Consider the following 21,044-nt stretch of genomic DNA (forward strand, 5'->3'; position numbering starts at 1 on the left):
TAATGAAACAGTTATTCCTATAAAACTCTATGCAAAACAAATTAGCTGGTAAAAGAATTTCCAGTTCAGCTCTTGCTTCTTCATATAAGTAAATCGCTACAATTCTCAATTTACAGTCTAGGTTGTTTAGTTCTCTTGTTAAAATTCTTTTGCTTCTGGATCTCTGGTGCAATACAGGGCAGAACTAGCTTTGTTAATTTCTCACAAAAACAGATACTTACCTCTCTTCTTTCCTCTCTTTTCCCTTTGCTCCTATCCATTAGTTCCCTACCTCCCCCAAAAGAAAGAAAACATTTATGATGCCTATAATTTCCCAATTTGGGGAATTATGCAACCCTTGTTTTCTAGAAATATCCTCTCACAGCAGTATACATTCCATATTTGAGTCATGAACTGTTTCTAGACTTTTTTGTCTACAATTCTAATAGTTTTTACATACAGATTAACTTTAATTTTTAAGTCTTATGCCAAATTCAGTTTATAATGATTCATTGTAGACAGTGGTACATATAGGGGGTGGGAGGGAGGGCCACAAAGTTGTTCACAAACAGCAGTTGAGAGACTTAAATTTTCCAGTTAGAAAAAAGGATCTTAGTCTTTCTTTAACTTGCCCATTTATTCATATAAATTGTATTTATAAAATGTGTTCTATAATCACATGATTGTAAATATTGTTATGTATTGTTCAGTGACATTCTTTCCAAGGCAGGCCCTCTTGCTGTATCTTTTCTACTTTCATATTTGTAATAGAAACTAGAGAATGTATGACTAGAAAGTCACTTTGAGACTGACTTTAAAAAGCAAGTTTCCTTCTACTGTTGCAAAGTGCAAAACTGTGAGTGGAAATGGTTTCTTCTGATTTCAGTAATAATGTTTAAGATGTTAGAAAATGCAGTGGATGGATTCATAGATAATGCTGCTGTTGTTATCCCAAGGTACCATTAAACACTCTTCTTCCCTCCCTCCCTTTCTTTCTTTCCTTTTAATCCCTCCTTCCTTCCTTCTTTCCTTAGAAAAAATGTCTTTGGTGTTTAAAGTAAAACATTTAGTTTGCTTTAATTCATTCAAAGCAAAGAATAATTTGGGTCAACATTAGTTTAATATTTGTGAAGCGCCTTAAAAGAAGTTCCTGTGTGGAAGGCACTATACCAGTTTACTTTTATATTGTATTGTGTATATATGTATTTTGTATTAAAAATGTTCTTCTTATAACACTACAGTTTTATAAAATTATTCTTTGTTAGAAGGAATTGCAGCCTTGCAATACCAAATTCTTTGAATATTTCTGAATGTAATAGTTTCTTCCAGTAATCAGTGACATTTTTTGACTGTTTTATGAATCTTTTTGTATTTTCTCAATCATTTTCTCTAGTGTAACATCTACTGGGATAATAAAAACCAATATAAAAATCTTTTCCTCTGTAATATGTTTGGAAATTAACTATTGTTATGCTGCTACATAAATATAATGCAGAACTCTTTGTTCTAAAGTTCATTAATCATTTTTCTTAGTAAAATAAATTTATAGTGATAAAGTTATATTTTGTTTAGCTAAATATTTAGTGTGTATATAGCTCATTCATTACAACAAATTAATCCTAATTTAAATTCTTTTCACTTTTTAAAATGTATGTCGTCTTAATTTTTTCTGGTTTCTCATCTTTCAATCTAAAATGTCTTTATCGTTTTACATCCTTTCAGTCTATTATCATCCTTTAATTACTCAGTGAAATGTGCTGGATATCCATTATTTTAAAATTCTCTTTTAAAATATTCTTTTCACTGGTGAATGTATTTGATTATTACATGGTTAAATTTATTCCTCAAAGAAAACCCTACTCATTGTGACATGAAAATGAAAAGCCTTGAGTTCTGAAATTTTAATACTAGTGGAGTGATAGCAGATCCTAGCAAACTATAAAGTTTTAAGTATGATTTTGCATATCCGTTGTTCAAAAATTAACTCTTCCCCCAAGATTCAAAATAGTAAACATTTGTGCTTGAAGTCACAAATGGCAGTTCTTTTATTGCAGTAGGTGACATAATTTCTAGTCCATCCATATTACCATGAGTTCTATAAAGAATGCTCAAAATGACAAGTATGTGACAGTAATATCAAATCAATTTTACCACTACCAAGAAGAAAATACTAATATGGTCTTCTATAGAAGTTCCAGTACTGGCATGTGTGATTTCTTTGGTGTGGATAACATATCTTCTTTTCATATCTTCTCATTTTTATGATGTCTTTTTCTGTACCTTTCCTTAAATTCTCCATACAAAATCCTTTCATTTTATTGAAAACATTTCTCTGGTTTTAAAACTTATCTTGGTGCTACCAGTGGAATTTTTGGGCTCTCTCTTGACTCTCATTCTGATTGTCCTACATTTCTGGTCATACATGTTAACTAGGTCTCCTGTTCCTCATTTCATGTACATGTGTGCTTGCAATGCCCTTTGGATTGTTTGTAATTTTGCTTTTGCTGAGATCATGGTGTCCCATCATTCCCGTGTAGTATTATTGGGAAAAATGCCAATATTGTTGAAAAGCAATATGCAGTTCTACCAAATATGAAACAGATATGGCACTGATACCAAAACCATGAAAAGCAAAACTGAAAGTTATTACCAATATTACCAATCTCATTAATGAATATAGATGCAAAAATTCTAAATAAAACAATACCCAAAAGACCATAATATATGTAAAGATCATACATAGTGACCAAGTGGTGTTTCTGCCAAGAATATAGGCATAGTTTAACACAGAAAACTATTAGCATAATTGATTGTATCAATTACAAAAATTGTGATTGTCAATAAATGCTTAAGTATAACATTCATTTCTTACTAAAAAATAGTTGAAAGTATTGATAAAAATTGTTTCTTTAAAAATGATAAGAAGCAGCTACCTAAATTATCAAGAAGCATTATTTGGAAGGAGAATAAGTTAGAAGACTTCCCAGTAGGATCAGGAGTGAGACAAAGATTCCTTTTAGAAAAACATTATTTGGTAAAAATTATTGGGAAAACTAGCAAGCAGTCCAACAGAAATTAAGTGTAGATCAATATCTACCCAGGGTAAGATCGAAATGGATACATGACCTAGATATGAAAAGAATAATAAAAGTAAATCATGGAATGCATTACCAATCAGACTGAAGGATAAAACAATTTATGAATGAATGAGATAGAGAGCCTTATGAAATATAAAATGGATAATTTTGGTTACATTAAATTTTAAAAGTTTTGTACTAATAAAATTAATGGAACCAAGATTAAAAGGAGGAAAAAAATCTTGGGGAGGTAGATTTTCTAGGTACATTTCTTGGATAAAGGTCACATCTCAATATTTAGAAAACTTTGTCAAGTTTATAAGATGAGTCAATTGATAATGGTTAAAGGATATAAAGTTTTTTTGTTGAAATCAAAACTACATGTAATGAAAAAATGCTCTAAATCATTGCTAAAATGAAATGAGAAATGCAAATTAAAATAACTTTGAGATATCTCATACTTATCAGGTTAAAATTACAGGAGAAAATGACATGGAGTGGATGTGGAAAGATTGGAATATTAATATACTGTTAGTAGAATTATAAACTAATCTAACCATTTTTGGAGAGCAATCTGGTACCATGCCCAAAGGGTTATAAAATTGTGCATACCCTTTGACCCAGCAGTGTCTCTACTGGGTCTGTATCCAAAGAAATCATAGAGGGAAAAGGACTCATATGTACAAAAAATGTTTGTAGGAGTCCTTTTGGTAGTGGCAAAAAATTGGAAATTGAATGGATACCTATCAGTTGGGGAATGGCTGAATAAGTTATGTTAGTAATGGAATATTATTGTTCTATAATAAATGAGATAAGTAAGCTGATTTCAGAAAACTCTGGAAAAACTTACATGAACTGATGCTAAGGGAAGGAGCAGAACCAAGAGGACATTGTACAGAGTAACAAGATTATGTGATGATCAACTGTTGATAGACTTGATTCTTTTCAATAGTGAGGTTAAATTGCTCTCCAGAATTGTTGGATCATTTCACAACTCTACCAACAATGCATCAGTGTCCTAGCTTTTCCACATCCCCTCCAACATTTATTATTATCTTTGCCTGTCATCTTACCCAATCTGAGAGGTACGTAGTGGTACCTCAGAGTTGTTTTAATTTGTATTTCTCAAATCAATAGTGATTTAGCTCATTTTTTCATACAACTAGAAATGGCTTTAATTTCTTCACCTGAAAATTACCTGTTTATATACTTTGGTCATTTATCAATTGGGGAATGACTTCTATTCTTATAATTTTGAGTCAGTTCTCTATATGTTTTTAAAATGAAGCCTTCATCAGGAACGATGATTTTTTATCTGTTTTCTGTTTCCCTTTTAATCTGGGTTGCATTGGTTTATTTGTAATTTAATGTAATCAAAATTATCCATTTTCCATTTTCTTACCATTACTTTGTACAATGTTCTCTTGGTTCTGCTCACTTCACTCAGCATCAGTTCATGTAAAGTCAGAAATAACACTGTTAACATTACCACTCAATGCCTATTGACATCTGGTTCTCCTGTAGCTTCCACAATTTCACTTTGTTTTCCCATTCTTCTGACAATTTATGTTTTTGCTAACTTCTTATCTCTTTCCAACTCCTTAAAAATGAATGTCCTCAAGAATATGTACTTCTCTTCTCCTTTGGTGATCTCATTAACAACCATGACTTCCATTATGTACTTTATGGAAATGATTTCCAAAGTGGTATTTATCCAAAGTTTCCCTATATTATGATATCCAGCCAGGACTCTTAATTCAGCATGCTCAAAATTTAAATCCATTATCTTCCCTATCTCTCCCTTCAAAAAAGTACTGAATTTGGAATAAAAGAACTTGAATTGAACCTAATCCCAAATCTCAATGAGTATCATCTGTAAAAATGAGGGGATTGAACTAAATTTCCTCTTAAAGACTATTCCATACCATGTGTGATCAAAAATTTCCACTGGATGCCTGTTAGGGAATGGCTGAATAAGTTACGGTGTATGAATGTTATGGAATATTCTATAAGAAACAATCAGCAGGATGATTTCAGAGAGGCCTGGAAAGACTGACATGAACTGATGTTAAATGAAGCAATTAGAACCAGGAGAATATTGTACACAGCAACAAGATTATATGATGAGAATTAAATTAAACAGGAGAGAATCAAAAACAATGAAACTCATTTACTCAGTGTTTAATAAATTGGTGACTCCCTCAAGTCTAATTCACTTGCATTTCATAGCATCACTTCGATGATATGGTTCTCTTTGAGAATGAAGGACATAATACATTCTAAATAGATGTATGGCTTTTATAATAAAGTTCATACTGAAAGAAATAGAAGAGAATCAGATAATATGCTTCTCACAGCTGTGGGTAGGAGATGTATTTTTAACCAAACAAGAGATAGAGTCAATTACAAAAGATAAAATAGTCTTAATACAGGAAAGAGAAAAACCTCTATACTGGCAAAATTAATATACATAGCAAGAAGGGAAGCACTCAAAAAGGGAAAAATACATTATATCAAATTTATCTGATAAGGGTCTAAGATATCTAAGATATATAAACAAAATGCTAGATTGTGGGAAGGTAGGTACACTATTGCATTGCTAGTGGAGCTATGACTTGGAACAGCCATTCTGGAAAGCAATTTGGAATTATGTAAATAAATTTACTAAAATGTACATGCTTTCTGACCTAGAAATTTCATTACTGAGCTCCTATTCCAAGAAAACCATATATAAGAAAGTTTCCATCTACACAAAATATTTTTACTAGAAGTTTTGCTGATAGCAAAGAAATAGCTATCCGTTGACTGGAGAATGGCTAAACAAATTATGATACATGAAAAAATGGAATATCATTGTGCTATAAGAAACAATGAATGTAATGAATATAGAGAAAACATGGAAAGACCTACATGAACTGATGTGAAATATGTAAAGTGAGTGAAGTAAGCAAGGTCAAGAAAAAATACACATAATTACTGTGACAATGTAAATGGAGAGAATAAACATATACACAAAAATCAAAGGTGAATGTTGCAAAATTATGAATAATAAACACATTGAAAGAAAATCTACATATAAGCAAGGATAGGTAGGAGGTCCACATGTATTGCATTTTGCATGTGTTTTTGAACTTTTTCAATGTGGTTGATTCTGTTCCCTCTTTTTGTTGTTGTTGTTTAAAAAATACTATTTATTATATGAGATGATTTTATGGGCGTGGAAAGGATTTTGGGAAAAATTAAAATAATATAAGAATTATATTATTTTATATAAAATATAAAAATTATAAATAATATAAGAAACAAAAAAAAAATCAATGAAAATTTTTTTTTAATGAGAGGCTTAAACTAGATGGCTTCTGTGGTTGTTGCCACCTCTAAATGTGTGATATTTGAAATTACCCATCCCCTATATTGTATCTCCTACTTCTGAACTTCTAGGAACTCCTAGATAACTCCCCAGATAACTCCATATAAGACTCAGTTCAAGTGTTATTTCCTTCAGGACACTTTTCTTAATATTTTGGTTGTTACTTTACTCCTTTCAAACCACTTTGTATTTTGTATATATCCTAAACTCACTTTTCTAAGAATGTATTGAATCCCTTTAATTGAATATAAGATCCTTGTAAGCAAGTTCTATCTCATTTTTCTATTTGTGTTTACAGTGCTTGGTTTACTTAATACATCTTTGTTTATTGATTAAAATTATTCCTTTTTAAAACCACCTTAGTGACTGCCTCTTCTATGAAGCCATTCCTGAGCTCTTCATGCCAAAGCCATCTCTTTCTCTCTCTTTTAAAATAATTTTTAAAATTAAATTTTCAATAGTATTTTTATTTTTCCAAATTCATGTAAAGATAGTTTTGAGCACTCATTTTTATATGACTATGTCCAAAATTTTCTCCCTCCCTTCTTTACCTCTCTTCTCCCCCTCCCCCAGACAGCAAGTAATCTTTAACTTATTAATAAGTTAAATACATGCAATCCTTTTAAACATATTTCCATATTTGTCATGTTGTGTGAGAAAAATCATACTTAAAGGGATAAAAAGCCATGAGAAAGAAAAAAACAAAAACAAAAAAAGTGAAAAAACTATGTTTTGATCTGTATTCAGTCTCCCTAGATCTATGGCTAATATCATTTTCCATCCCAAGTCTATTAGAATTGCCTTGAATCACCACATTGTTTAGAAGAGCTAAGTCTGTCATAGTTAGAATTATCACATAATCTTGTTACTGTGTACAATGTTCTCTTGGTTCTGCTCACAAAGCCATCTCCTTCATATCATATAATTTGTCTTTCTCCACTGTTTATTGAATGAATTTTTCTCTTTGAGATATTTTAAAAACATTTTTGAAACTATTGCTTTCAGAATATGTTTCTTAAGGTGGTAGAATTCAGATATGGTCATTCCTCTATCATCGATTATCATAAATGACTATAAAAATGTCATTATATGGATCCTACTTGTTCCTGTTGTTCTTCTAGTTTAATCTTTAATAATCTTTTCATTCTTTTGTGAAACAACATTTCTAATAATCTTCTATTCTCTTTCTTCTCCATATATTTTGCAAATGATACTGACTTTGATTGACATATATTCAGCTTTGGAAGACTAAGTTTACTGCCTTAAATGATTTCTGTTCTTTTGGCTTCCTCATTGAAGCAACTACTTTTCATTAAATAATACTTACCAAAGAAATGCTGATAGAGTTAATGGATTTACTATTTGTCTCTTTTCTATTTTTCAGAGTCTATATCTCATTTAACAAAGTCAGAGTGAAGCTTCCATGATCATATAGTATCTTGCCATTTTATTATTTCTTTTAAGTTGTCAGAGACTTATTTAGGGTATTGCTTTTATTTAGTCTTTGATCTTATTGCACAGACATGAGTTTGAAATTATTAGATGATCATCAGTTCTTTCCTATCTGTGAAGATATAGTCAGTTTCATTTTATGTGACAATTCGCAATACTAACTACATCCAATGTTTTCTTACTCTTTTCCTGAAGAAAGCATTTGTGGTAACCCAGTGTTCCTAAGTAATCTAAAACAATCCCTTGGCTTCTTAACTCCACAGATGTTTAATAAGGATTTGTTAAGTGCCTTCTGGAGGATAAAAGAAAGGTAAAAGATAATTATTGCTCTCAAGGAGCTTACAGTCTAGCAACATGAAAATAATTATGTGAAAGAAGATGTATACAATATAAAGAGGTGATTTCAGAGAGAAGTCACTAAGAGTAAGAAGAATTAGGAGGGTTTTTTTTGGGGGGGTTTCCATAAGGAAGGATTTTAATCAAGACTTAAAAAGAATCAGGGAAATCAGGAAATAGAGATGAAGAGAGGGAGAGAATTCTCTGGCATAGGAGACAACCAGTGAGAAAGATGGAGTGAAGAGATTGAGAATCTTGTGTGAGGAATAGGAAGAAGACCAGAGTTGCTGAATTGCACAATATGTGGAGGAAAGTAAAGTATAATTAGAGTGGAAGAAGGACAAGTTATATTATTTATATTATATATGTATATATAATATAAAAGGTCTTTAAAATATAAATGGAATGTTTTGTACTTGTTCCTGGAGTTTATTGAAAGGGAGGGGTATATGTGTGACATGTTAGATATGTTTTAAAGATGAATTTGGAACAAGGAGAGACTTGAAACAGGGAGACATGTTGCATTTATGATGTCTGTGAAGTATTGAATGAGAGATATCCAATACAAACTATCCAATGGGCAGTTGGAGATGTAGAACTGAAGGTCAGGAGAGAGGTTAGGGCTAGATAAATGGCTCTGAGAATCATCTATCATCATAAAGATAATAATTGAATCCATGGGAGCTGATGAGATCATCAAGAGAAATAGAATGGAGGGAGAAAAGAAGAAGGTCCAACACCAAGTCTTGCGAGACAGCCATAATTATCACGTACAACCTAGATGAAGATCCAGCAAAGAATCCTGCAAAAAAGCAGACAGGTAGAAAAAGAAACGAGATAGATTACTGTCATGAAAACCTAAAGAGACGAGATTATCAAAGAGACGAGGGTGATAGTGTCTTGAGAGGTCAAAAAGGATGAGCTCTGAGAAGATTTCCTTAAATTCAGTAATGAAGAAATCACTAGTAACTTTCAGTTGAATAATAACATCAGAAGTCAAATTGCAGAGTTAAGAAGAAATGAAGATACCTACATAGATAGCATTCTTTCTCAAGGAGTTTAACTACAAAAGGGAAGAGAGATATTGGATGATAGCTGGCAGGAATGGGTGAATCAAGTGTGAGGGTTTTTTTTGTTTGTTTGTTTTTGTTTTTTTGAGAATTGTAGAGACATGATCATGTTTTTAGTCAATAGGGAAGCTGTATTTTTCAACATGATTTTCACTGTCTTCAATCATGATTACTTTAGCATTAAATTCACCAAGCATCAAAGTGCAAATTAATGGTATCTATTAAAACTATTTTAAGTTCAGTCAGCAAATTAACTGTCAGTTGCAAACCTAATATGAAATATATGTGTGTGTGCATGTGTATATATATATATGTATACATATATATATATATATATGAACCATACTTTATGAAACATATCATTGCATTTAGAATAGAGGAACAAATCAAATACTTTTTTAGGGCAAAAGTTTTCCTTGAAGATGCTCAGTGTATTTTATGAAGTGGTAATAATATACACTAAAGAGCATTTTTGAAAGGGAACAAATCTTAAGGCTAAAGAGATAAATACCTAGAATCCCAGATTTTCCAAAATGGAAAGGAACAAGAACTTCAGATACCACTAATCCAAATCATATTTAAAAAAAAAGAATCTATGAGACCTGATAAATGGTCATCCAACCTCTTTTTAATGATCTTTCATGAGTGGAAACCCAGTGTCTCTTCAGGTAATCTAATTTGTTTTTTACATAACTCCAAATGTTAATTATTTTTTCCTTAAATCAAATTTTCTTCTTGTCAGTTTCTACCCATTGCTCCTAATTCGACCTTCTGGGGCCAAAAAAAAAAAAAAAAATCTTTCCTCCATATGACAGCCCTTCAAATCCTTAAACAACTATCATGTCTCTACAACTTTCTTCTTCACTGTGCTAAATATCCCTAGTTTCTTCAATCAACTCTCATATAATATGGACTTGAAGCTCTTCATCTTCTGGACACTTTTCCAGCTTATCAATATCCTTTAACTTTGATGCTTAGAACTGCACACCTTACTCTAGATCAAAGCTTCTTAAATTGTGGGTTTCAACTCCATATAGGGTCATGTAATAGATTGTGGGGGTTGCAAAATGATGATTTATTATCAGTAAATGCTTGATTTTCATGCCTGTTTTATATACTTATATTATCAGGATTATGTAAAAATTTCTTAGGTGAAAAGAGATCATGAGTGGAAAAAGTTTAAGAAGCCCAATTCTAGATATTATCTGACCAAGACAGAGTACATTTATTTTTGTAATCTATGAATCTCAATGCAGCCAAAGATTCACTTTTGGGTTGTCATATTATCTTGTTATATTGTTTGTGATCCTTAAATATTCCCAGATCTTTTTCAGATACACTGATGACTAACCTAGCCTTTGAGTCAAGGTTACACTTGTGAAGTTGATTTTTAATTTCATTAGATTCAGCTAAATATTCTAGATTGTAAAGATGTTTTTGCATTCTGATTGTCATTCATTATATTTCTAGCTTTGTGTCAATTTGAAATATGATTAATATACAATCTTTATCTTTATCAAGTCACTCAGAAAAATATTGAATAATCAAGTTTCTTAGGGTCTTCTACAACGTATCTATGCTATGTTGATGTGAAACCACTAATGACCATTGTATAATTTTGCCTAGTCAGTATGTTCTAAATTCATCTATCATTAAGTCCTATCTCTTCTCCATGAAATATTTGAAATGGCTGTAATCTAGATAAACTATGTCTCTAGCATTCCCTTGATCTATTAGTTTAACAATTATCAAAAAAGGAAATAAAGTTAGCAAGTTTTATTGTCATTAATGTTCCTCAGCACTTCAATTCATTCTGAGATTTGCTAGACATATATGGAGAAGAAGACAGAGAGAGGCAATAGAGAGGTGAGTCTGCACATACACATACATTCTCTCTCTTGTGTGTCTCTCTCTGTTTCTCTGTCTCTTTTTTTTCATTTACCTACTGAACTTTTGACTAAACAGCAAATCAGCTATTACATTTTTTGGCAATTAAGTGATCATTGGTAACTTTAGTGAGAGCAGATTTGGTTGAATGAGGATCTCTGAAGCCAGACTATAAAAAATAAGAAGAAAGTGAAGAGAGCCTTATCAAGGATGATATCTAGTGGAAATAAACAGATCAAGGAGGGTTCTTTTTGAGCATGGTGGAGATGTGAGCATGTTTGTAGGCACTCGGGAAGCAGTCAGTAGAATAAGAGAGATTGAAGATAAATAAGAGGATAGAGATGATAAAGGAGGAAATCTGCTTTAGGAAACGTTTATTTGTAGAGATATTTGCCATGGCAAAGAGAAAGGCCATAGAAATGGATGAATGAGGAGATAGTAGCAAAAGGCATCTGAGTGATAAGAGCTCTCAGGTAATGGCCTCAAATTTTTCAGTGAGATATAAGTCAAGATGAGAGCATTTTAAGTGGATGGGGAGGGGTACCTGAAGACGGGAAAGTGCAGGGAGTAGTTTATCAACTGGTAAACTAGTAGAAGGCAGCTCCTTAAAACAGTACTCAGAATGCTCACAGGAAAACCTTAGTTCCATATCCTTCTGTGCATATTTCCGTAGCTATGTGACTCCATAAAAGTCACACGACCTTTTAGCCTCAGTTCTTTATCTGCAAAAAGGGGATATTAATATCTCATTCATAGAATTGTCATGAGGATTGAATGAGATAACATATAAATCACTTTGCAAACCCTTTAAACTCTGCTATTATCTATCGTATAGAAAAGGTGAATCTGAGGTGAATATGGGAGAAATATACAATAATACAGTGAACCAAAAGTTTTAGTGCAGTTTAAAGCTTTAATAACTTGAGATAAGTATGTATCCAATGCATATTACATATGTACATAATGCATATTGCACACATATGCATATGCATGCATGCATGTTAAATATAATTAAATACATATATAGCAAAAACGAATCGAATCATAACTATTCCAGGAATATAATTATGTACACATACACATATATTTGTGACATATGCACACACATGTACACAATATACATACATGTTCTTTGGTTGTTCTTCATTCTCAAAAAGGACCAAAATTACATCAATATGTTAGAGTTGAGTATGGTGTGTCTGACTGTGGCTTGATCAGACAAATACAAGCTCAGAATGCTCTGCCACAGGTCAGACACAAATAGTCCCTATGAACATTTGGAGTGACTTCTCTTAAATTTGCCTATCTCAAATTTCTTTTGAACTAATTCAATTCTGCTTTGCTCTTAGGGCACAGCACCTTCTCTAATGAGGGCATGTTGTGCTGGGAGATCCTGTGTCAGTGTCTCCCATCTCATAAATAAATTTTAAAGTTATTAAGAAACATCTTGTGTACATTTCTTAGTGTTTTGACACAGGGTGGGATCCCCGCTTGCCATCGTAATCAGGCGAGGGTTGGAAGAGCAGACAATTTTAGGGCACCTTTTCTAGCCCTTTCACATCTGAAGGTGAGCACTATGATCCTTAAAAGGCTGCTCAGACAACCAGGGGCTGCTCCAGGTGAGAAAAATGACCTCATGGTCTGAGCCACTTGTATACAGGGTTGTGACTCCAGCTCCCAGTACATCTGCACCTGTAGCTTCATCACCAGGCCATTGCCCCAGGGCTTTGAGATAGATAGAAAAGATAAAATGGTATGGTGAATGTTGATTTGTAAGAACACTGGATTTAAATGAGACAGAGTTGCACTAAATCATGCACCTCACTCTGTCTTCCAGTCATCATTGTCCAGTGGCAGGACAGAATGAAGACCACTAGAGGGGACTCGGGATGCAGTGAATGACCTTGGTGTCTTCATAGTGTAATTAAGCTTAAGTGCTCCACAACACCTGCTTCACCTGCCTTCATGGCCATTGGAATAAATTGTTCTCATCTACCTATTCCACCAAGGGGAGTCTTTACATGCATGGGATAGACACGCCCCTAGATCACTATAGGGCTTGAGACCCCTTGGTTATCCTCAACCTGGTTTAGCTTGTCTGCCAAAATGGTCTACCAGGGTATGGCCACTGTGCCTGCTACAGTTTCTTGGAGCCACAGGTGAAAGCCAGGTGGATCAGGTGGACACCAAAGGAGGAAAGCAGTCCTGTAAAGGGCTTGGCAAGCCCCCAAACCGGACAGAACACAACTTACATGTGCATAGAGTACTGGACCTGGTGTCAGGGAGATCTAAGTTCAAATTTGCTCTCAGATACTTACTGGCTGTGTGAATCTGGGCTAGTCATTGCACCTCTGCCTCAGCTCCCTCATCTGTAACAACATGCCTACCTCCAGGGGGATTGTAGTCATGATGAAGTGAGAAAATAGTGTAAAGTGCTTTGCAAATCTTAAAGTACTGTGGTGAATGTAACTACTGTTTTTACTTTTTTCTATCTTTTTCAGAGAGTTTGCTCTGTTGATAAAGAACATACCCTACATACATGTATGCACACAATACTGTCTTAAAACCACCCCAAGGCTTTTGGGACTCCCTGTACACATATGTAAACTATATCTATTAAAACTGCAGGGGGGGGGCAGCTAGGTGGCGCAGTGGATAGAGCACCAGCCTTGAATTCAGGAGAACCCGAGTTCAAATTTGAACTCAGACACTTAACACTTCCTAGCTGTGTGACCCTGGGCAAGTCACTTAACCCCAGCCTCAGAAAAAAAAAAAAAACAAACTGCACTCAGACTTTTGAGACTGTGTGTGTGTGTATAAAAACTGCACTAAGACTTTTGGGAGCCATGGATGAATGTGGGAGGGCGTGCGTTTGTTTGGATTCCCCCATCGCTTCTTTCTGTCTCTCCAAGTTCGCCCAGCTTTTTTTTCCGGCTTGGAGAACGGCGTCTCAGCGTCCAAACGTGAAAGAGCATAAGACCCTTTCAATGAGGGCAGGGAGGGGGAGGGGGAGTTCGCTAGCCGAGAGGCACCCCGATCCCGCACAAAGCGCCGCCAAGGTTCGGGCTCTCACCCCCTGTCCCCAGGCGGAGGTGGTGAGTGGGAGAGGACGCCGGGGAGGCTTAGAACGCTCGCGACAGGTAAGTAAACTGCGGTCCTCGCCGCCAGCCCCACCCCCCCCCTTGCGGACTTCTACGCTCTACCCAGGGGAGCTAGACCAGACGCGCGCACGCCCCACTCGTCCTCGCTCCCGGGGCGGTCCCTTTTCCCCACGCATGCGCGGATGTCGCCTGGGCCGCCGGGGCCACCGCCGGAAGTGACCCTGGCGGGTTTGACTTCAAATTCTCAGTGAGGAGGTGCGGCGGCGCCGGAGGGGTGGCGGTTGGGCGGGGAAGTTTTGGGCAGGGTCTCCGGGGCCTCTCTTCTTTGCTGCTGGGGGTGGATCGAGGGGCTCGTCCCCCCCAACCCTCCTCCAGCCGCGGTGGGCGGTTGCCTCCCTCGAACCCCGGTCGCCGCCACGGACTCAGGTGAGCCTTTCTCCTCTTCCTCTCCAATACCAACCCCCATTTGAAAGCCGTGGGTAATCAGGTGGGGAGAGAGCGAGGAGTCCGGGGGTCCCGCCCCGCATGCCGTGGTAATCAGTTTCCTCCGGGTCTGAGCCCCAGCCCCCCAGTCCCCGACTTGTTGCTTGACACACCTGCTCCTCCGAACTTAAATTCACCCTCTTCAGGGGGTCCTGGGGCAGGCCCTAACCCCAGCCCCTGCCTCAGCAGCAATCTCGGTATTTCACCCCCCCCCACATTCTTTATTCATACTTTCTTATTCCCATCCCCACCCCCATTCCCCCCTTGATATTCAGGACCAGTGTGTTTCTCTTTATTCTTGCTTTTAGGTTGATCTGTCATATTGCCATAATTATCATTTTAGTTTTTCGTAGCGCTGTCAAATTCTAACTGCCACCTCTCCCCTCCATCCCTTCCTTTTTAAAAAATAGTTAGATCGCTTGGGGGGGGGGTTCTTATTGAAGACTGTTTTTTCCTAATGTTATTCCCTGCTTAATTATGGCAGAGTTACAGTAGGGGAGCTTTATGGTTTCATGCCAGCACTTTGTTAAAAACAAGTCATGTTTTCTGTTTAAATTGTGACCTGCCTGGTTTATAAGCAGCCTCCTCCCAATAGTGCATTGATAATAGCCTAGTCATCACTTTTAAAACAGTTCAGCTTTTGACTTGCATCTTTCTCTGACTGTTAAAAAACATTCCTAGTGTTTTAGAATGTGTGTAAAGATCTTTGCTTCTTAGTCACAATGATAGAACACTTAAGATTTCTGATGTTCATTCAGGCTGAAAAGTTCTCAGTGTATAATGTGGAATATATATGATCTACAACTTTTCCATGGGAGAATGAAAATCACTTTAGAAATTAACAATAGTTAAAGATGGTTCCTTGAATTAGACTTTAAAAAAAAAAAAATCTAAGAACAATTTGTATAATGGCCATTCTTGTACAAAGAAACAATAGCAACCCTTTCAGGAAACATTGATAATTCTACATTATTCCATATTTCTGCTTAGCTTTATATCATATGTTAAAACTTTAAAAGACAATATTGATTGTTTTCCCACCAGTCTTGCATAGTATACTTCAGAAATTTAATATGAAGTACATTATTGAATTTTCAGTTTTTCCAGCATAGGGCTAAATATTTTCCTTTTATAAATTATTTTATTTTAACTTTTAACTATATTGACTGTTTTACAAAGATACTGTTTTTTATCAGAAGTCAAAGTATGTTGCTTACTGATAAAATTCTAAGTACATCTAGTCATTATTGTGCTTGTTTGATAGCTAACTTAAATGTGGCTTTTTAGCTATATTGTTTTTGTTGATTTGTGGAAGCCCATTAATTTTTTTATTCTTCTTTTTCCACTTTTGTCTGGGATAATTGAGCTTTATATCTTATCACTAAATTAGTATGCATATGATTTTTCCTTTACAAAAATTTTATTGCAACGAAGTTATATTTATTAACAATGATAAAGTATCCCCACCTTTAAAATCCCCACCTTTAAAATGTTTAATTTTTAAAATGCTTTCTGAACATGAGTTACTCTAAGGTATTCTTGTATCACAAAACTAAACTTTTCTCAAGCTTTAAAATGAGGGGGGAAAAATCTACTTTGTTCTAAATGGTTACGGATCATTCATTAGTGATTATTCATCATTACCAGTGACTAATTTATAATACCTATATAGTATAATTACAAAACGTGCATGTTCAAAATTATTTATCAATATAATACTTTGCTCTTTTTTGAAGCTTGATTTGCTGAATTTTATTGCCTTTTTAAAACACTTTTTGGTTTGACTTCAGATGATGTGTATATCTTTTTTATGTATTTGAGTAAACTTGCGTTGCAGAAAGGAACAGAAAATTTTTCATTGATTTTGTCCATATTTTAACAATGATCTCATACTTGGATGCCCCAAAAGCTTAGCACTCCAAATAAATACATTTAGAGGAATTTTTAAAAGAGCTTTGAGGAAAGGAGATAAAAAATCCAAAGATTAAGTTTTTAAAAAAAATGTATTGCTTGTTCCCCATCTGTTTGAAGAAGACTCCCCCACCTTTCATATTATTTCCTAATTGTATGAAAAACTGTACTTAGACTCACTATATGGATGTCATCACATTTCATTTAAAAATCTGATCTTGCTGCTTATTTTATTAGCATCTTAATTAATTTTAATGAGTTTAGTCATCAGTTAAGTCATTAATCCTTTACAAGTTGAGTAAACAAAGGGGTGACTCTTATGGATGAGAGTAAGTGGAAAAGCTTGTTCTGAAATAATGTAGGCGCATCTTGTGATAATTTTGAAAAGTAATATGTGAAGTTAATATTCTTTGAAAATTTTGAACAAATGAAATTTTATAGAAATCTTATTTAAATTATTTAAAAATTTTTATTTTTGTTTGGTTGCATTTCATATTAAATTAATATCTAATCAAACATTATAGTCAAAATTAGGTGTAATCCTCAGTGGAAATTTAGGGAGAGTGGTCAGGATTAGAGAATCTTACAGAATTATACTGTTATTAAATTGGGCAGAAAGATGTGTTTAGTATTACAAAACTATCTAAAAGAGTAAAGAAAATGTTCTCTTAGTACTTGAAGAAACAGGGTGATTGTGCTGTATAATCAATTACCTGTTTTTTCAGAAGATGGGCTCTTGAATTGGATTTTTTTAAAAATAATAAAACAAAATTATGTAAGTCAGTTATATAACAATTTATTGCCCCTAAGAAATATCTAACCAGAAGATGAAATTAACTATAAACTGTACCTTTTAAAGCAGAGGTGGCAGAAATTTTTTTTTTTGTCACTTGGTTTATGCCCCTTATTCCCTTTTCACTTCACAGAGAGATAAAAATGTTTACTTATTTGTGTATACAACATGCATCCCTAATTTAATTGTTAAGTCTCAAGCCCCTTTGGATCAAAACTTTGGAAATCGCTAATCTTCTACTATCTATCCCTGATTTTTATATGAGGAAATTAAGGCCCAGAGAGGTAAAGCAACCTGCTGAAAGTCATGCAGATAAAGTAAAAGAGACAGTATTTGATTTTCTTCACTGAACCACATCACCTCTGATTGTGGTATAGAATTTTTAGCAATCAAGTAGCTAATCAAGAAGTTATTAAATATTTATTCTGTACTTGTAGTACAGAAATAGTAGCTCAAAAAATATTGACTACCATGGTTAATAATCTGAGAGCTAGCAATACTAATTGCACTTATTGAGATTTAGAATTGGAATGAATCTTAGAAGCTATTATCTAATCCAATTCCTTCATTTTACAGATAAAAAAACTGGCCTGAGAGATAAAACCCCAAAACATGTCAATTATTAGTATTTAGGCCAGGATTTAAACTCAAGTCTTCTCACTTCCAATTTAGTGCTCTTTTCTATTATGCCACCTTTCATGACATGATATTTCTCAAAATGCCTCTATTGGTGTTTTTTTTTTTTAATGATTAGCCAACAAAACTTTCTTATTTGTATTAGAAAATTTAATGCCTGATGTTTTGTCTTGCCTATTAGTATGTTAATATAGATTAAGGTGAATCTTTCTGTTTTGATCATTGCATTTCTAATTAATTCTAGATCACAGAAGGCATTGTTTTACTTATGCTTTCAAAGAATGCACTGGATGATACATTGCCTAAACTTGTTATTGAGTATTTTGTAGTAGGAAAAATACCTTACCAACTGCCAAAAACTCTTGTTTTTTTGATTCCCATTACAAATAAAATTGAAAGGTTGGAAAGAGCTAAATTAGTGGAGGAATCAAAAAAAGTACATTACTTCCATACCCCTCTAAGACTTCCCTTCCCCTGTATCCCAAGTCTTTCAAACAGGTTTAGAAAATGTATTAGACTTATTTTTGATCAGGAAATCCAAGGGAAAAAAAAGTGAAAATGGGTCATTTTTTTCCAGCCCACACATTGGGGAACAGGGTCTGGTGAGGAGCATGCTGATGGGAGCATTTCATTGGGAAAGAAGCAAGAAGAGGTCCCAGATCCATCATAGAGGTGCCTAAACTTGTTCTGGAAAAGGTACCAATTGGCAGCTCTGTCACTACCTAGTTCTGGGTCCAGATCCAGGGCAGATTGAGGAGGGGACCTTTGCTGAGAAATGGTATTCTAAGGATTGGTCAGGGGGTCTTTAGCTGGTTACAAACAAGGAGCAAATTTAGAAGCCAGCAGCATCTCTGTGGCTTGGACTCTAGGATCTTTGAGGGGTCTTAGTTTCAGCCTCTGAACCAAACTGAAGCCTACAGAGCAGTGGTCCTCAAACTTTTAAAATAGGGGGCCAGTTCACTGTCCCTCAGACTGTGTGAGGGCTGGACTATAATAAAAACAAAAACCCACACGCTATCTCCGCCCCTCGGCCCATTTGCCATAACTGGGTGGCTGAATAGAAGGGCCTCAGCCCGCTGCATCTGGCCTACAGGCCGTAGTTTGAGAACTCCTGCTACAGAGGAATAACCAAGGCAGCAGTTTCGAACTAAAAGGGAGCCAGCTGTTCTGTTCTGAATTAGCAGAGCTGTCCTTCTGACTGATAGCTTAGGTCTGCAGCAGCTATTGAAATTCCAAAGGAGGCAAACCCACAGACAGGTAGCTCAAACCAAAACCCAATTCAGAAACTTTTGCAGAGTTTAAATCAAGAGGGCAATGATTATTTTGCCTTAAGCCATATCATTTTGGGAGCATTGAAGATTTCATCTTGATTGTCTCTGAAATCCTAAAATAACACAACAAACAATACCTCTCTAAGAAAGTAACAGGAGGACCATTTTAGACATTCCAATCAGGAGTGTACAAAACCTAACATAAAACTTGAAATAAAAAAGGCTAGAAGAGTATGCAATAAAAAAAGGAATCCCACCTTAAGACAGTGTCTTGACTGGGAAGGTCAAGATACAAATTTGGTGAAAGAGAATTATTCCATAACTCAAGCAAAGCTTCAAAGTAAAACGAAAATTGGGCATAAATTTAGCCAAAATTTCTAAAAGAACAAGGGCTTCAAAATAACTTTTTAAAATGAAATTAAGGCACTTAGGGAAAAAAATTAGAAAAGAAATTACAACTATGGAAGAAAGAATAACTTGATAGAAGAGATGTAAAGGCTGACCCTAACAACAAATTCCCTGAAAATCAAAATGAATGAAATAAAAGCTAAAGCTAAAGACTCCTTGAGATAACAAAAAATGGTAAAAAAAAGTGAAAAGGTTTTTAAAAAGGAAGAAATTATGTTATTTCATAGCAAAAACATCTAATCTATAAAGCAAAGTGAGATAATTTAAGAATAATTGCGATAAAGAATGTGCAATGATCAACTGTGATAGGCTTGGTTTTTCTCTGTAGTTCAGTGATCCAGAGCAATCCCAATAGACTTTGGACAGAAAATGCCATCCGTAACCAGAAAAAAGAACTAAGGAGACTGAATGGAAATCAACACATATTATGTTCATATCTTTTTTTTTTTTTTTTTTTTTTTAATGCTGTTGAACACTTTTTCCTCTTGTATATCCTTTCTTTTCTGGTTATTTGTGACTGTTCTCTCCATGTTCTCCTCCTATCTGAGTATTCTGTCTCTTTGGCCTGCTCATCATTCCATTTCATACCTTTTAACTAATGCTTATGAACCAAAGTTCATTCCTTGCTTCCTCTTCTTCCTCTACAGTTCTTGTTAATCCCATTAGTTTCCTTGGGCTTAACTATTATGTCTCTGCAAAAGACTCCTAGATCTGTCTATTCATCCCCAGTGTTTACCTTAACTCTAGTTCCAGAACACTTGATTCCTTATTGGCTATTTCAGATTGGAAACCTGTCAAACTAAACTTAATAACTTACCCCCTAAACACTTCTTTCTTCAGAATTTCCATATTTCTTTTGAAGATACTAATATCCTTTCAGTCTCTAGAGTTTGTAACTTTTTCTTTATCCTAGGATCCTCATTCTCAGTTCACATATCCAATCAATTGTCAGTTTTAAGACCTGGGTAAATCATTTAACTTTTATCTTCCACAGTTTCCTCTGTAAATTGGGGATAATACAAGTTCTTTTCTCTCAGGGTTCTTATGAGGATCAAATGAGATATTTGTAAAGCACTAAGCACAGTGCCTAGCATGTAGTAGATTTTATATAAATGCTTATTCCCTTTATTTTTTTCTATCCCCAAATCAAACTGCTTTGTGTCATAATTTAACCACCTCATCTTTCTATGTTTATTCTATTTCTATTTATTCAGAGTATACTTATATGGTACTTGTCTTAACTGTCAGAATGCAAGCTTCTTGGGAGAGG

The 21,044-nt window shown here is 34.7% G+C and overlaps 1 protein-coding gene and 1 long non-coding RNA gene across 2 annotated transcripts in view; both read left to right on the forward strand.

Annotated features, from left to right (window-relative positions):
* Nucleotides 1-8,934: 8,934 nt before the first annotated feature.
* LOC141565868 (uncharacterized) lies at nucleotides 8,935-11,150 on the forward strand. Its single transcript, XR_012489170.1, has 3 exons — nucleotides 8,935-9,034; nucleotides 10,168-10,300; nucleotides 11,084-11,150. It is a non-coding gene; the product is annotated as an uncharacterized LOC141565868 (long non-coding RNA).
* Nucleotides 11,151-14,509: 3,359 nt separating this feature from the next.
* The window catches only part of KATNA1 (katanin catalytic subunit A1), a 33,240-nt gene continuing 26,705 nt past the window's right edge, over nucleotides 14,510-21,044 (forward strand). Inside the window, 1 exon segment of the mRNA XM_074309575.1 lies at nucleotides 14,510-14,698. The gene's annotated coding sequence lies outside the window, so the exon portion shown is untranslated.

The sequence above is a fragment of the Sminthopsis crassicaudata genome, chromosome 4 (genome assembly GCF_048593235.1).
Source record: "Sminthopsis crassicaudata isolate SCR6 chromosome 4, ASM4859323v1, whole genome shotgun sequence".
NCBI lineage: Eukaryota > Metazoa > Chordata > Mammalia > Dasyuromorphia > Dasyuridae > Sminthopsis > Sminthopsis crassicaudata.